The sequence below is a fragment of the Dendrobium catenatum genome, unplaced genomic scaffold, assembly GCF_001605985.2.
Source record: "Dendrobium catenatum unplaced genomic scaffold, ASM160598v2 fragScaff_scaffold_1449, whole genome shotgun sequence".
Lineage (NCBI taxonomy): Eukaryota > Viridiplantae > Streptophyta > Magnoliopsida > Asparagales > Orchidaceae > Dendrobium > Dendrobium catenatum.
In genome coordinates this window covers 297950-315931 of record NW_021319911.1, presented here as the reverse complement: position 1 = coordinate 315931, position 17982 = coordinate 297950, and the positions used below count along the sequence as shown (strand labels likewise).

The 17982-nt window shown below is 37.2% G+C and overlaps 1 protein-coding gene and 2 pseudogenes across 2 annotated transcripts in view; 2 read left to right on the top strand and 1 right to left on the bottom strand.

Moving 5' to 3' along the window:
* The window catches only part of LOC110095237, a 17873-nt pseudogene extending 10681 nt beyond the window's left edge, over window positions 1–7192 (top strand).
* Window positions 226–17982, top strand: part of LOC110095240 (26S proteasome non-ATPase regulatory subunit 11 homolog) — a 33105-nt gene continuing 15348 nt past the window's right edge. Inside the window, exons 1-2 of one of the 2 annotated variants that reach the window (XM_028700112.1) lie at window positions 226–484; window positions 636–738. The gene's annotated coding sequence lies outside the window, so the exon portion shown is untranslated. The remainder of the gene's footprint in view (window positions 485–635; window positions 739–17982) is intronic. The other variant, XM_020820688.2, reaches the window with a different exon arrangement.
* LOC110095236 lies at window positions 7359–9459 on the bottom strand (annotated as a pseudogene).

Below are 17982 nucleotides of genomic sequence, written 5' to 3'. Positions count from 1 at the left end.
TTATCTTATAATCACTTAATTATTCTACTAATTATTAATTATTATTTACACTATTAATTATATATTTAATAATTTCTATATCAAATTATATTAAATGAGAAATTATATTAATTTTTAATTACTAATTATTTATTAATTATATTATATTTTTGATTAATTTTAATTAAATTAGTTGAAGTAAATTAATTAATTCATACGATAATATTGTCTCTCAGCTGGCTTCTCATTAGCTATAGTACTAGGGTTTGCCTTGCCTCTACTATAGCCTATTCGCCTCCTTCGGCGGGCAACGTTCCTTTGCCGTTCTTCTATCGGATCGGAGCTCGCTCGCAAGGTAACCTTTTTCTCCCTTTCGCTCACAGTTACAAGTTCTTCATCGTCGCCGTTCGACTTTGCTCCTTCGACGACATTACCTTCCTGTTGGATCGGAAGTTACGACAGGTTTTTGATCTGAAGCAACAACTGGAGCTCGCTTGCTGTGAAGGTAACTTTCTCCCTTTCGCGCGCTTCTTCGGCCAAATCCCGTAAATCCGCCGAATCGGTGGATTTGCGAAATCCGGGATTTACCGCAAGAAGTGCTCTTTTTCCGTCAACCGCGGATTCCATTTACCGTGAGATTTGGATTTGCATTTTAGGCCGTTTGGCTGGATTTCGCCCAAATCCGGCCTTAAATCCGGCTAAATCCGCATACCAAACAGCCCTTGGGCATTGTACTTCTTCATTTGGAAGGAGAAGAAGGTATGTGAGATTGAAATAGAGAAATATTTCTTTCTCTTGCATTCACTTTACCTAGAAAGATTATCCTCTTGTTGTTTGACCGGATCTTGCATGGATCATCCGTGATTCTTGCGTGTGTTTGCTGTTGGATTGAAACGCATGTCTATTTCTAGTTGCTGTTAGATGAAGTTTATTAGGCAATGATATTTTGTAAGGTTTAAAAATTGGCTTCTTCTTTATTTTCCAAATTTTTTGTTCTACCTTGCCAATCAGGGAATAAAATATCACGAAGTAGATGCTATGTTTTATATTTTCTCCTTTGTTTCCTGTACAAATTTCATGTAGACCACAAATGTCTTTGATTGTCTAAAGTTAGGCACACCCTAAACAAATTTTCTAGCCCGGCCACTTAATATGAGTTATATATCTCAGTCTTCTATCTTAACACATAATATGCATTCGGAAGTAGATCCATCAAGAGATCATTTTAGTGAAATTAAAAGCTCTGATGAAAAAAAAAAAATATTAGTGTCTGTATTGCTGTATAATATACCAAGGTGGAGGTAGAAACTACATCTTGGTTTAAGGGAAATATTGTTCCCCATAAGAAAGTTTCAAATGATATTTGTTACTAAATACAAGAAAATTTAAAGGAAACAATTTTAAAAAAGCAAGAAGCATAATTAGAAAGAGAGAATGTGCAACCATATGATGATTAGAAGGTTGAAGATGAGAGAGTTTCTTCTCGTACAAAAAATACATAGTTCAACAATACACACCAAAGTATTAGATAAAGGGAAAAAGCAAAGTTAACGAGATTGAAAATTATTTTGCTCCTAAAACCAAGCTAGGATCACAACCATCTTTAAAATCTATGTTGACATCTAAAAAGTTGTGCATTGTGTTGACGTGGCACTTGTAAGGTGGTTTTTTATAGTTGTACACCCATGTATGTATTAAATTCATCTTTGGCATATAAACCATTGATATGATAATTATTTTTGGGCTTGGATATAAACCTTCCTATTATTAAAGAACAAGATTTAATTTTCTAAGAGATATAAGGAAGAATGTAAGCTATTAGTTTAGAGTTACAATCATAGTTGAAAAAAAAAAACAGGCTACACCTTGATTTATGATGGTCAGAGAAATAACATAAATGAAACTTTGATTAACTTCCCACTCCTTTTTTTAAAAAATGGTTTTGTCAGTTCCAAAGTTTTGTATATACTTCTAATATCACGAAGAATGCTGATACTTTATGTTTATTGTTTACTAAAGTGTTTGAGTGGGTTGGTCCAAAAAAATATTGTTAAGCTATTTACTAATAATGCTGCAAACTATAAAAAGGCATTAGAGTTATTGCATTAAATGTATGGTAAACATCTATTGGTCACCTTGTGCAGTACATTGCTTGAATATTATTTTAAAAAGCATTGGTACCATTTCACATATTGTTGATCTTGCCAAAAGTAGTTCTATCTTTCTATCGTGGTCAAGGACAAGACTTGGTTTGAAAGACCGAAAGAGATTGTGTGGCCACAAGCCACATGACATGTAATAACTTTTATTACTTAAAAAAATTTAGTGATCATAAGTGTGATTTGCAATCAATGGTAACTAGCAAATACTTAATTGATTCAAAAATTTTCAAACACAATGAAAGGGTAAGAGGCGTCTTTTATAATTTTGAACTCTAAGTTCTAGATTGATTTCTTGATAAAGTCAAAATTAGTAAGCCCGCTCATAAGATTATCACAAGTGGTTGACTTTGATGAGAAGCTATCACTCGATTGTCTTTATGATGGAATATATACAACAAGGAAGACATCTAAATTCTTGTTCAAAAGTACAAAAAATATTGTATAAGTCAACTTCATTAAGTATTCACTCTACTATATATTTCTTTAACCCTCATTTTCAATATAATCAAGAAAACTAATACCATATACTTGAGGTCATGAAAGGATTGGTGTGAGTCATTAATAATAAAGATATATATAATAAACCTAAAGTTACAATGAATGCAGTGAGAATTTATCAAGATATCTTCGAAAGCATTGGGAGGCCAATTGCTCTTCCAATGTCTAAGTAAATGTAATCTAATAAGTTCTTTATTACATAATTTATTGCATTTATGATTTTTATAGTAATTAAATAACATATTATTTTATGATATATAGATAAATGGCGGATGATATTTGACTCTAGTGCCCCAAAAGTGCAAAATTTTGTTGTTCAGTTCCTTAGTCAAACTTCTTTTTATAGTTATAAGAGAAACTAGAGTTTTTTTAAACAAATTCATACTAAGATAGGAAATTATTTAGAGCATTAAAAGCTGAAGGATCTTATGTATGTTTGATATAACTTAAATTTGAGGAATATTTATGCTCTTTATCAATAAATCACATGATAAACAATTTGTGTAGTATGCATTTCTCATGTTTAGATATGCTGATAATTCACACTAAAATAAACTTATATTTACTTTATAGGTCACACCTTAAGAAAAAGAAGTTATGATCCATTGGACTATACAAGCATTGAGACGATAGACATTAGGATAGCTAATGAAGAACATACTTTTGAATTTTATTATGTTGATATAAAGAATGAAATTTGTTGAGAGGATGTTATTTTATCTTCTGAAGAGGCCAGTATGACATCCAATATGCAAGCTTGGCTTAAGTTTCCTATTTTCTTATAATACATAAATTTATTGTTATAGTAATAACTTAATTTAGATGCCATGTTTATACATGAAGGTGGCTTCCGTTGTCACGCCCCAAGATCTATAGTGAAAAAATTTCTTTTTCTTTTTTCTTATCAATCTTATTATCTTGTCAATTTGTTCTATTCATTTATCAATTAGATCAATCTCAACATGCATAGTTGATTAATTGGATTAAAGAAAAGCAATAAACAATGGAAAATATCATTCATATTTCTACAGTCTAGAATTACATCATATTGATATAGTTTAAACAATATATACAATAGTCATACTGGTCACAAAATAAGAAAAAATAAAAGAACTGAAATAAAACTACTCTAATACAATTGCATACATAGTCTTAAACTGTACTCCTTGGTTGAAATCATTTAAACCACGCAATGAGCGAATAATCCAATAAGAAATCAAAATCTTATAACTAAAATTAATGTAATAAAAAGAGAAAGTCTCTTGCAAATCATGCAAAGAAATCTATACATCTATATCTATATTGATTATCCATATCAATGCTCAGTTTATTATACATTACATCTTAGTTTATGATATCTTCAGTAACAATATCAATAATAGTGATCTGTATTAGTAATAGTGAACAATCTCAATAACAATAACAGTATTAACAGTAACGGTACCGTCACAATGGTCGGTATAATCAGTAACATTAATGAGTAATTGATAACAATAATCAAGATCAATAATCATTAATCAGTATCAACATAGTGTTTATAAAATCAGAATGTATCGTAAGAGTATTTTTCTCCTACACTTATAACTCCCTATCTATCGTCTCCTATAACTCGTAACAGTCTTCAACCCCTTATAACTCCCAATCGATCAATCATATAAATATTAAGATATATGTAATATATATCAATAATGGTTGCACTCTTATTATTAGGGTATCAATACCGACAACACTACTAGTAATATATCAATGCTGGCAATACTCAATCATTGGTGTATCAATACTGATATCACCATGAATAATATATCAATGCTGACGGTACTCTGATCTTGTATCAGATATCATCAATATTATATGTACTATTATCTTTGAAGTATCAGTACGATCATCCATAATCTTATCTTTATCATTTCAATACATCATTTTCATACATATTAATTATTTCAGCTATTTCATCACATATCACATTTTAGTATTATCATATCAAATCACATTACGCTTTTTTCCCTATTAATTTCACCCACCCAAAGATTACTATTCACACATTTAACTAGTGAAAATGAAATTAAATCATATCAAGTAGTTCAGAATGATTAAATCTATAATATATCAAGTTACATAGTGAAAGCTTATAAAATCAAGAGATTATGTATTTTTAGTTGATTTAGGATAGAAATCCGTAAAAAGTAAAATCGTGTGACAATGAAATAATTACATCTCCTTCTTCTTTCTTGCTATTCTCTGTTTTCCATTTCTTCCTGCATTGCATTTGTCTTGTTCTCGGTTTCTTCATTACTCGGCATCCTTTAAAGATTTTGTTTTTCCTCACGTACTCGGCATCCAGTGAAGAGATGGTTTACCTCTTAGACCAGTAGCTGATTGTCTTCTACGTCCTCACCCTCAAGCTTAAGGAAACCATCGAGGCTAATCTCAGCATACCCAATGCAAAGCCGATAACCAGGCCTATTCCCCTCGGCTTGTACAAGTACAATCCCGTGTTCAAACCTCTTCTCACGTCTCAGCCGCTGCCACCGCCTCCTCCTCCGCCGCCGCCGCCATCGCCTCCTCCACTGCCGCCTCCTCCGTCGCCATTGCCTCCGTTTGACTCCCCAAGGATCATCTCGATATTCCTCGAAAAGATCGACCAGGCCCGACAAGACGAGGCTTGCTCCACCTGGGATACCCAATCCATCTATCGCGTCCCCAAATGCCTCCGTGACATTGATCAGACCGCCTACACCCCTAAGATCGTCTCCCTCGGCCCCTACCACCTCAGACGCTACCGCTTCCGCACCATGGATCGCCACAAATGGCGCTCCCTTCACCTCGTTCTCGATCGAACTGGCCACGACGTCCGCCTTTACTGCGACGTCGCCCGCTCCCTCGAAGACCGTGCCCGCTTCTGCTACGATGCTCCCATCTCCATGTCCTCCGACGACTTCGTTGAAACCCTCTTCCTCGAATCCATATTCGCCCTCGAGCTCTTCCGCGGCGTCCTCGAGGGCTTCAAAGATCTCGGCTACTCCCACAATGACCCCGTCTTCGCCTTCAGCAGCATCAAGTACTCGCTCCAACGCGACATGATAATGCTCGAGAATCATCTCCCTCTCTTCGTCCTCGACTGGATCCTTGCCCTCCAGCTCAGCTATGAGCCTTCTCGCTCATACCGCGTCGCTCCCCTCGCGCTCCGTTTCTTCAACTCCCTTATGCCCATCGACGAGCTCCACCGTCCCACTGCGTCTTCTGATCCTCTCTACGAAGCTAGCAGCGGCGGAGCCCTACATTGCCTCAACGTCTTCTGCCACAGCCTCCTGTCGTGCCCCACACTAGCTTCTATTCCACGGCTAACCTGCCGTGGCAAGCAATCCGCACGGCCCGTTGCCGCCGCTTACTGGCTTCTAATCACCGACAAGTGGCGTCGGAAGCTCATTCACTGCGTTGCTGATCTCCGCGACGCCGACATCAAATTCCGGCGCCGGACAGGCGTCCAGTTTTGGGACATTGAGTTCAAGGACGGCGTCCTGTACATCCCTCGCCTTCTTATCCACGACGGGACCAAATCACTCTTCCTTAATCTCATAGCGTTCGAGCAGTGCCATTTGGAGTGCGACAACCACATAACCTCATACCTTACATTTATGGATAACCTCATCAACTAGGAGGTGGATATCAGATACTTGCATGACAAGGAAATTATCGAGCATTGGCTAGGGAGCGATGGGGAGGTGGCTGATATGTTTAACTGGCTTTACCAGGAGGTGGTGTTCGACCGTCATGATTGCTACTTGTCAGAGCTATCGGAGCAGGTGAATCTCTACTATAACAATAAATAGAATACTTGGAAAGCCAGTTTTACCCATAAGTATTTTAGTGATCCATGGGCTTTCATCTCTTTGATCGCTGCTGTTGTCCTGCTTTTACTAACTGCTGCACAGACGTTCTATACTGTTTTTGGCTATTACAAGCCAAAGTAGCTACTTTTGCTCTCCAATGACTTATATTAAGACTTTTATTAATTTATTATCGTCTGTTCCACTTTTATTTAATGATGTAAGTTTGATGTCATATGGAATAAGTCTTGAGTGATGTGGCCAATGTATCTCTACCTTTGTGTGGATAGCCGTTTATCGTTGTCATTAAGTGCTTCAAAGCTAGAGGTCTGGCGTTCAAATCGTTCGGAGGCGAATTCGAACGTGTCATGGCAGTGGGATCCACCCGGATGCACCGGAGTCTGGCTGACATGGTGCGTCCGAATTCGCCTCCGAACGCCAGACCTAATAATAATTTTTCCATTGGAAGATATCTTAGCAGTAATTTTTTGGGTAAGTATTTGCATCAAGTCAAACTGACATTTGTTTAGTGTCAACTTTGAGTTATGTAAAGTTGTAAACTTTATATTATTTAGGCGAAATTTTTAAAAGGAGCATAATTCATAAATGTTTTAAGGATAGGAGCAGAAAAATAAAAAAAAATTAAAAATGAGCAGAAAAGTGAACAAGGATCCCGTTTTCTAAAGAAAACGCAAAGGAGGATTGCATTTTCTGAAAAAAACACAAAGCCCTACTGCATCAATTAAAGTATATTAAATTTATATATTATAATTATGATAAAATTTTTAGTAATTATCTTTTTTTTTATATTAAATGCCCTAAACATTTTATATTAAATGAAATTTAAATTTATATTAAATTAACCTAATGAAATATAATTATAATTATAACAATCCTTCTTCGCATTTTATATTAAATGAAAGAAATTGCACATGTTTTATGGAAAATGCAATCCATCTTTGTGTTTTCCATAGAAAATGCAATAGGACTTTACGTTTTCTACAGAAAATGCAGTAGGGCTTTGCGTTTTCTTCAGAAAATGCAATCATCCTTTGTGTTTTCTTTAAAAAACGGGATCCCTGTTCACTTTTCTGCTCTTTTTTTTATTTTTTTTATTTTTATGCTTCTATCCTTAAAACATTTATGAATTATGCTCCTTTTAAAAATTTCGCCCAAATTATTTAGCACTCAAAAATTAATGCTAAGATATAGTCCAATGAGAGCTAGGTTTGAATCACTTAATAGTAAGGATAAATGGCTATCCACACAGAGGTAGGGATACATTGGTCACATCACTCGGGACTTATTCGATATGACATCAAACTTACATCAATAAATAATAGTGGAATGGACGATAATAATTAACTAATAAAAGTATTAATATAAGCCATAGGATGACAAAAGTAGCTAATTTAGCTTGTAATAGGGATAAACATGTATAGAATGTCTGTGAAACAGTTAGCAAAAGCAGGAAAACAACATCGATCAAAGAGATGAAAGCCCATGGATTGCTAAAATGCTTATGGTTAAAGCTGGCTCTCAAAGTATTCCATTTATTGTAATAGTAGCGATTCAGCTCCTCCGATAGCTCCAAAAAGTAGCAATCATGACGGTCGAACACCACCTCCTGGCAAAGCCAGTTAAACATATCGGCCACCTTCCCATCGCTCCCGAGCCAATGCTCGATAATTTCCTTGTCATGCAAGTATCCGACATCCACCTCCGAGTTGATGAGGTTGTCCATAAAGATAAGATATGAGGTTATGTAGTTGCCGCACTCCAAATGATACTGCTCGAAGGCAATGAGATTAATGAAGAGGGATTTGGTCCCGTCGTGGATAAAAAGGCGGGGGATGTACAGGACGCCGTCCTTGAACTCAATGTCCCAAAAATGGACTCATGTCCGGCGCCGGAATTTGATGCCGGCGTCGCGGAGATCAGCAACGCAGTGAATGAGCTGCCGACGCCGCTTGTCGGCGATTGGAAGCCAGCAAGCGCCGGAGATGGGCGTTGGGAAAGCGACGGCAACGGGCCGTGCGGATTGCTTGCCATGGCAGCTAAGACGTGGACAGGAAATTGGCGTGGGACACGGGAGGAGGCTGCGGCGGATGACGTCGAGGCAATGTAGGGCTCTGCTCCTGCCGGCTTCGTAGAGAGAACCAGAAGACGCGGTGGGAGGGAGGAGCTCGTCGGTGGGCATAAAAGGGTTGTAGAAGCGGAGTGCAAGGGGAGCAACAAGGTATGAGCAAGAAGGCTCGTAGCCGAGCTGGAGGGAAAGGATCCAGTTGAGGACGAAGAGAGGGAGCTATTTTTCGAGCATTATCATGTCGCGCTGAAGTGAGTGCATGATGCCACGGACGGCGAAGACGGGGTCATTGGGGGAGTAGCCGAGACCTAGGAAGCCCTCGCAGGCAACGCCGCGAAAGAGCTCGAGTCGAATATGGAGTCGAGGACGAGGGATTCAACGAACGCATCAGAGGACATGGAGATGGGAGCCTCGTAGCAGGAGCGGGCACATACTTCGAGGGAGCGGGCGGCGTCGAGGTAAAGGCGGACGTCGTGGCTAGTTCGGGCTAGAGCGCGGTGTTGGGAGCGCCATTTGTGGCGATCCATGATGCGGAAGCGGTGGCGTCCGCGGTGGTAGGGGCCGAGGGAGACGATCTTAGGGGTGTAGGCGATCTGATCAATGTCACGGAGGGATTTGGGGACGCGATAGATGGATAGGTCTCCCAGGGGGAGGAAGCCTCGTCTTGTCGGGTCTGGTTGATCTTTTTGAGGATTGAGATGATCCATGTGGAGTCAAGCGAAGGCGGCGGCGGCGGCTGAGGCGTGAGAACGGGTTTGAGCACGGGATTGTACTTGTACAAGCCGAGGGGAATAGGCCTGGCTATCGGCTTTGCCTGGGGTTTGCAGAGATTAGCCTCGATGGTTTCCTTGAGCTTGAGGGTGATGACGTACAAGACAATCAACTGCTGGTCTAAGAGGGCAACCATCTCTTCACTGAATGCCGAGTACGTGAGGAAAAAGAAAAACTGTAAAGGATGCCGAGTATCTTATTCCTGCTGGCAAGAAGAAAAAGCTACCTCTCAGTACGTGCTACTTAAAATCATCCCCCATGGATCAAGCAAAATAAAACGGATTAATTAAAGAACATTTAGCTACGAACTTACTAAACGAATATAACGTAACATGATAACATCTATGTATATATACAAGAAAAAAATGCTAATGAATCAAATGCTGATCAAGCCATACCATTTCCTGATTCTGCTAATTCAGAAATTGATTCACGGTTCCTGGAAGGAGTAGAGAATGCTCAAAATCAGGATGGAGGAGAGGAATCAGTTAAGATTCAAATTTCAAAATTTGAATTGTTAAAGGAATTGAATCAGGATATTGGAGTGGCAGCTGTTACTCGGTATAAGGCTGAACCGAATGTTGTTATATATGCTGTTAATATCGAGAATTATGGTAGATCGGATGCTCTGTTAAGCGATATGAGGGAATTCAGTTTTGCTGAAACTGAATTTGTTACTCCCCCATCGTCTGATTTGGTTCTTCAGCCATTGGTAGTTCAGAATTCAAAACTTGAATTCAATCTTACACAAAAATTGGCTGTTGAAGAAAATGCTAATAGGTCTGAAAATGTTTTTTTTGCTGATCCTTTGGATGCTTCAGATAATCTCGTGGATCATCCTTTGTTTGAGGTACCGTTGGAAGCTCAAAATTCAAATTTTGAATTCAAACTTAAACAGATATTGGATGAAGGAGCAGATGCTGTTAATACTATAACAGAATTGGCTCCTGTACCGAATTTTCCTTCATCTGACTTTGTGACTGAGTCAAAGGTAGTTGATGAACCAAATTCTGTATTGCCTTCAAATATTGCTATGATAACTATTGAAATAGAGGTTACTAATGATGGAACGGGAGGTGTTTGTGGGGAAATTATTACTCCTACTTCTGAAATTAGTTTAAATTTTTAAAAGGTTGTATTAATCAAGGTTGTGAAAACCGGACCGGACAACGAACCGGTAGAGAGAGCGGTTCACGGTTTGACCGGTCGAACCGGGGTCGAACCGGATGACGTAATAAATACAATTTAGATGATATAAAAATCATATAATAATATAACTTTTTTATTAAAAAATAAATTGAATTCACACATTAGTAATATCTTATACAACAACAACAACACATTAGTAATATCTTATATAATTTTAAATTTAAGCATATTCAATCTTTAAATTTAATTTAAATTTAACTACATCATGTAAAGAGATGAAACTTCATGAATTGCTTGTTTGGAATTTTTTAATTTAAAATTAAGCATTTCAAATTTGAAATTAAATTACAAATATTTTTTAATATTTTAAAATAAGTTATTTAAAATTTAAATATTAAAAAATACAAAAGTTGAACCGGCCGGTTCAAGAGAACCGTGTTCGGTTAGCCGGTTCACTGGTTGAACCGACGGTTATGAACAAAACCGGCCGGTTTGAAGCTAAGCCGGTTTTTAGGTTGAACCGAACCGGCCTTTAGACCAGTTCACGGTTGAACTGATCAGACCGGTTTGTCCGGTCCGGTTTTTAAAACATTGACAGAATCCCACCTTGGCCGCCCATTAGCACCGACATAACAAAATCACACCTCGGTCGTCCACTCGATTTGTGTAAAACATCATTATGAAGATTTAATTGAACTGAAGCACTATTTCTGAGTAGGCAAAAATCCCTACTTTTTCAAAATCACCTGGCAAAAATTTTCAAAATATACTCAAAATATTCGTAATCACATATCCTACAACATATAAAAAGCTTAGCGGTGAAAGTTTTACCAAAACAAAGTTATTGTCGTTTTTCGGTAACAAAAATACATATATGACCGGAAAAAAAAAAAAAAAAAAAAAAACACAAAATTATTGAAATTTGAAATAGGCAAAACGTAACCTACCTCGAGACGAGCAAATTCCCCAAATGGGCCGACGAACGAAAATCGCTTTATGACTGCCAAAACCTAGTTTCCCTCTTTCTCTCTCCTCCCTTTCTTCTTATTTCTCAAAAGCATTTCTCTGTTAACCCAAAAAGCAGGAAATGGGAAACTGGTTTTAAGATTAAAAAGTAAGTGCTTTTAGATATTTGTTTTTTTATATAAATAATAATATTTTAATACTATAATTATTATTTTTCAATATAAAATTCATATAAATACATATTAGGCTTCAAAGTTATAGAAAAATATTCTAAGAAAGCATGGGCTCGAATTCCAAGGCACATTCGATATTAATGAGCAATATCTCACCTCTCATTGTTATTATTAAGAAAAGATTCACTCCCACACAAACTTACTCATCCTACGAAGAGTCGCTATCATGCCAAAAAGTGAAGAGTCTGGTAAAAAAAATAAAAGGGTCATCATAGGTGAAAAGAATTAAAAGTTTCGGTGATCATATGATAAAAAACTGTAAGCTACAAACATAAATCATCAGTACTTATCTCACAAAAACTTTTTATTGTTCTTGCAGTAATAATTTTATATATGTTATTATAAGGACTTGAGTTCATTTTAATCGCCCCCCTTAGATTACACATGAGCTAAAAGGAGGTTGGAACACACTATACCCCTTTCCAAAAAGTAACAAAAATTGAATTACCTCTTGTAAGAAATTGGCTGCGACAACTCCAAAAGCTTGAGTCACCAACACCTCAGCCTTTTGGTCTGACCGTCTGACACCTCCTTGCATAACACAATAACCTTTATTAGCATACTTAAATAAACTGTATTAAGCACTTTATTAACAATGTACCAATCTAATGTCTACACGTGTATGTCTACTATCCTAGGGTCTATTTATAGGTCTTGTCTGTACAATTGCATTAATCAAGAAAGCATTTCTTCTTCCTCTGTTCTCTTCTCCGATCAGTATTCCGTTTCTTTATGGTATCAGTAGCGGTCACTTCCTGAGACCTCTCCCATGGCTTTCTCTGCCTCTGCCACTGCATCCTCCTGCACGACGGCGGGCATCGGCGATACATCTGATAAGCCACTTCTATATCCCTCTATAAAATTCATCATCTCTAATCTCAAGTCCCTTGTTCCCCATTAGTTGTCCATGGACAATTACCCAATCTGGCGGAACCAGATTTTCAAACTCTTTAAAGCGAATGGATTCGAATCGTTTCTTGAATCTCCTCCATCTGTATTCGCTGATCAAGATTCCTCCGATCCTGAATCTGAAGCATCCAAATGGCTTCTTACAGATAGAAATCTCGCAGCGGCGATCTCCTCCACCATTTCAGCCAACGTGATTCCTTATGTTATGCATCTCGAATCCAGTCACAAAATCTGGAGTGCTCTTTAAACCAGATTTCAATAAGCCAATAGATCCAAAGTAATCTATATCTATCATATAACAAGCCAATCTTATCAATTGCAACTCTGCAGCGAACCCCTCATGCACCAAACTACTTGTTGACACCACAATGGAATCAACTGTGTTGTCTGATCCCACGACTTATCGGAAGATCACCGGAGCGTTGCAGTATCTCACCATTAATCGCCTGGATATCGCATACGCCGTCAACACGTTATCTCAGCATATGCATTCTCCACAATCAAAACATATCTTCCTCAAGCGACTCATCCGATACATCAAAGGAACAACAGCTTTCGGAATTCCGATCATGAAATCAAATCTCCACCTCACCTTCCTACTCCGATGTCGACTGGGCGAGCGATTCCGTCACCAGGAAATCAACTTCGGGCTACTGCACCTTTCTTGGCACCACGCTGGTGTCATGGACAGTGAAGAAACAGACAACGGTATCCCGGTCCTCTACGGAATCGGAATACAGGGCTCTCGCCGCCGCCACTATCGACACTATATGGCTCAAGCGGCTTCTCTCCGATTTTCTTATAAATCATGAAGCCCCGGTTGATCTGCACTGTGACAATACCTCAGCCCTCGCGTTAGCACAAAATCCGGTGTATAATGCTCGAACTAAACACATAGAAATCGATCATAGATTTCTCCGGGAACAGATCAACAACAACCATCTCCGGCTGATTCCAATCAAAACTGACGATCAGATAGCTGACATATTCACTAAGCCACTGTCAACGCCGCGCTTCAAAAAGCTTAGAGACAAACTCACCATCAGTTCCGATCCGTTCATTTGAGGGGGGATATTAGCATACTTAAAGAAACTGTATTAAGCACTTTATTAACAATGTACCAATCTAATGTCTACACGTGTACGTCTACTATCCTAGGGTCTATTTATAGGTATTGTCTGTACAATTGCATTAATCAAGAAAGTATTTCTTCTTTCTCTGTTCTCTTCTCCGATCACAGCTGGTATTCCGTTTCTTTACCTTGTCACCAACAGTAAATAATTGGCCTTCTCTAAGGTATCTGACTTCCATTTATCTTCCTCAAAAATCAAAAGTAGCATTGACTTATGCAAGCTCCTCTCTTCTAAGGCCTGGATTCACCCCGACAATGCTTATAAGGTAAATGGCACAGGAGCAGGGATCTCAGCATCAGACTGACTAGGCGGACAAGTAGGCTCATTATAGGAGGAAAAGGAGAAGAAGTAGAAGTTTTTGAGTGAGTGGATGCTATACCCACTCCTTTGTACACTCAACCTCTACAAGATCAATGGCTTTCACTACATAAGAGGCTTGTAAGTAAATTATTATCTACTGGCCAACAATATCCTCAATCACTGAAATGCCCCGTCATATGAAGTGAAGGTTCATAAGGAGGTAAGTCCCTATCCAAAAATAAAAGGGGAACCTTGAGCAATCGATCATGTAGATCCCAAATTTTAGTATGCAAGTTAGGTGCCCACTAAGTGAGAGACAACACCTTGAACTCAGCTTGATGGATAACGTAACAGCTCATTTGTGGTCAGGAGGATCCTAAGATCATTTGATATCAGTGACATGTAACCCCCAAACATAAACTTTTTAAAAATATGAAGGACCCTTCATACCACCACTAGTTGTTAAATGTTGTCGCCCAACCTCCTCCAGCATAAGGTCATGGTTACCTGATGGTTTCACAAGAGAATGAGTTGGTGTTATTGTCCTGACTTCCTTATGTGCGGGGCTCACCATTGATGTGCATTACTTATCAAAATGGAGACCTATCAAGCCCCCTAACATAGAAACTTGCATAGCATGCCTTTCTGCAAGAGGTATACTGTCAGAATTTGAAGAAGAAGCCGCCTTCACTTACTTGGCTCAACCATAGCTACCTTCTTCTTCTTCTTCTTCTTCTTTTACTCCTCATTCACCTTGCTAGACTTCTACTACTTTTCCTTACCAAATGAAGGCCTTTTAGATTTTTTGGCTGTCAACCTCAACATATTTTGAAATATGTGACTTGACCATCTCTAATATATTAAGTAAGAACAACTAAGTTATAGTAAAGAAAATTAAGAAGTGTGGCCCTATCAGTGCCTCTCGCCTCTAGTCATAACCAAGGATAATATATAAGTCAACTCAACATATTATGACTTTATGAGAATCGTTGATAAAGGCGTCTTCTGAAAGCAATAGTAAAAATAGGGTAATACATTTTTTTTTTACTTTCTCCTAGTTATTTAGTTGGGAAATAAAATGCTTTCGTTCTTAATTCTTTGTCCTTTTTCCCAATTGAACTTTAAATGAGCAAGTGAATTGAGGAACTAATTATATGTATATAAAAGTCTACGTCGGATGCTTTCATGTACCAAATAGGTCCACCCTTGAGGAGCTCGTCTCCGAAGAGCATCTCTCAAATAATATCTAGGGACCAACAAGGGTCTACCCCCAGTGAAACTCACATCATTGGAGCTCTCCCCCATAGAGCTCAATCAAGAATGCACATATTCTGAGCAAGTTAAATCAGAGAACCTGCCTTGACAAGTATTCACTTAAAGAGGCATTTGAGTTATAATGAATAAGCTCTTCCAATAGTTCTCTCCAACTAAAATCATCAATCTTCCATGAACACCCTCGTTCAAACTACACTAGTCACACACCTACAAAGCTCGCAATTATGGCTCCATCAACTATGTTAGTTCTAGCCCCTCTTAACTACTCTCATAAGACATTGACCACTGGATTGAGGCATTCACCCTCATGGACTCACTCATCCAAGATACTCATTCTGAGGACTCACCCACCGCACTCACCCTTGAATATTGGCCTAGGATACTCATCCTTAAGATTGTAATAACTCAAATTTTGATTTAGGCAAATAATATTTCATGAGTCATTATATATTCAATTTACAATTTATTCTCTTCATAATATAGGTATTATTGTGCTTTAATTATAATAATTTATGTGAAATGTAGATTAAAAAAAATCAATTGTAATTCCTTAAGAAATTAACACATTTCAGTACAAATGAGTTTTTTTGACCGTTAGGTCTCCATTTTGCAAACATATTTCACTAGTCTTCTAGAAATGTTGGGCCATTTTATGAATATTTTTCTATCTTTTTTAGAGCTACAAGTTTGAAGATATAAAATAATTTATAAGAATTTTGTTCTTAAAATTAAATAATTGGCTTAATTATCTATAGGTCCGTAAGATATTTTATTAACAAAAAATATTTATCCGCTTAATAACTTAACAAAATTTACATAAGTCATTTTCCTTCATTCATTTTAATAGAGAGCATAATAGAGAAAATGAGAAGAAAAACGAGGAGAGATATATGAGAGAGAAACCTAGGGTTTAGGGGTTGTAGAGCCTTTTTTCCAGTTGATCCAGTTAGAAAATTTGTTCATCTCGAGGTAGACTACTATCATACTATCTTTGATTTCAATCATTTATGTATTTTGTATTTTATGAATTTTAATTTGGTTAAAACTTATAAAAGTTATGTTATCTCCATCTAGCAAACTTTCACAATTTAGCTTTTAGAATGTTATAACTCTCCTCATTATGCACATATTAATAAGAACATATTGAATTTTCACCCGATATTTTTGTATTTTGAGCGAGATTCCCTAAATTTGAAATTTTTTTGATAAATATAAAAATTGATTAAATAATTGTCAAATTTCATAATATTAGTGCATGATATACATACGTACTATTCATTTGTTGTGGTCATAAACATATGAAAATGAGTACATTAATTTTTCTTATAAATGTCTCTTGTCATGATCATATTTATATTTTATATGCACTAGATTGATGCAATAAGTTAAATATTTAGCATAATATCACTTGTTTACTATGTTATATATGCTATGAAATATGTGTATGTAAAAATTATATACATAAATTATTGATTGATTTTGGTTGGCTGGGCTGGAGACATGTTATCATGTACAAGAGGGTAGTTCAATGAGATTTTTTTTTAAAGTAAAGTTTGTGGTGTAATCCTTATTGATATAAAAAGAAAGTCGTAAGTAGATAGATTGATATGATATGATATACCGACGGTGGGAAGTGACGACTTCTAATATGAAAGCCACATAACCTAAATAATTTGTGATATGATTGATTCCTGGAAATAAAACTCATATGATTGATATTGATTCCTATGTAGTTTGCTTATATGGTTGGATACATAAAAATACTACAGATAGCTGGGTGCCTTATCTTGCTTATAGTACTTGTATATACATATGAAAGAAATATATAAAAAATAAATTGCATGATTGACATGGCATGATTTGCATAAGATATAAATTATGATTGATATAAGTATGTGATAAGACTAATATAGAGGAATTTAATATTTATAAATAATATGATTTACATGATATACATGCATAATATAGAAATGGATGTAAACATGCCCCCCCCCCCAATTAAGATGATTTGGGGGATGGATGTTGGCTGCTTGGTGGCTATTCGATTTTTTTTCTTCCGGCTTGGCTGTTCCGGTCCCCTTGGCCTTTGGCTGTTCGGTTCCTCTCTTGGCTGTCTCGGTTCCCCTTGCTGGCTGTTCGGTTCCTGCTCTTGGCTTTCGCTGTTCCCTTGCTGTGGCTGTTCGGGTGGGGGTCGAAACAGTGCTTTTATTGCTTCTTTTTCTCTCTTTTTGGTTGGCTGTGGTGGATAGTTGGACATGGTTATTGGCCTCCCTTTTCTATCCTATTTATAGGAGAGTTTTGGGCTGTTTTAGAGAGAGTTTTGGTGATGCTTTTTGGTAAGAAAACCTTATGTTTTTTTTTTTTTTCACTAGCTTGCGAGCTAGTCTCCTTCTCCTTCTTCTCTAAACTTCGTCACAATCTTGTTATCTAATTCTTCTCTCCATGGTAACCCTCCCATTGTATCTTTCCTCTCTTTAAAGAAAAAACTTATATGATAGTTGTGTTGTTATTACAAGCTTGTTATGTCCTACTTAGTGTTTATGTTTGTTATGTTTTAAAGGAAGATGTTTAGTTTGACTATTTTGCATCGAAAGGGAGACATCATCTTTGTTTGCAACCTTAGATTCCTATAAATTTGGCTGCATTAAATTGGCATTAGAGTTTAGGTTTTGTGTCTTCCTTCCTATTTAAAAA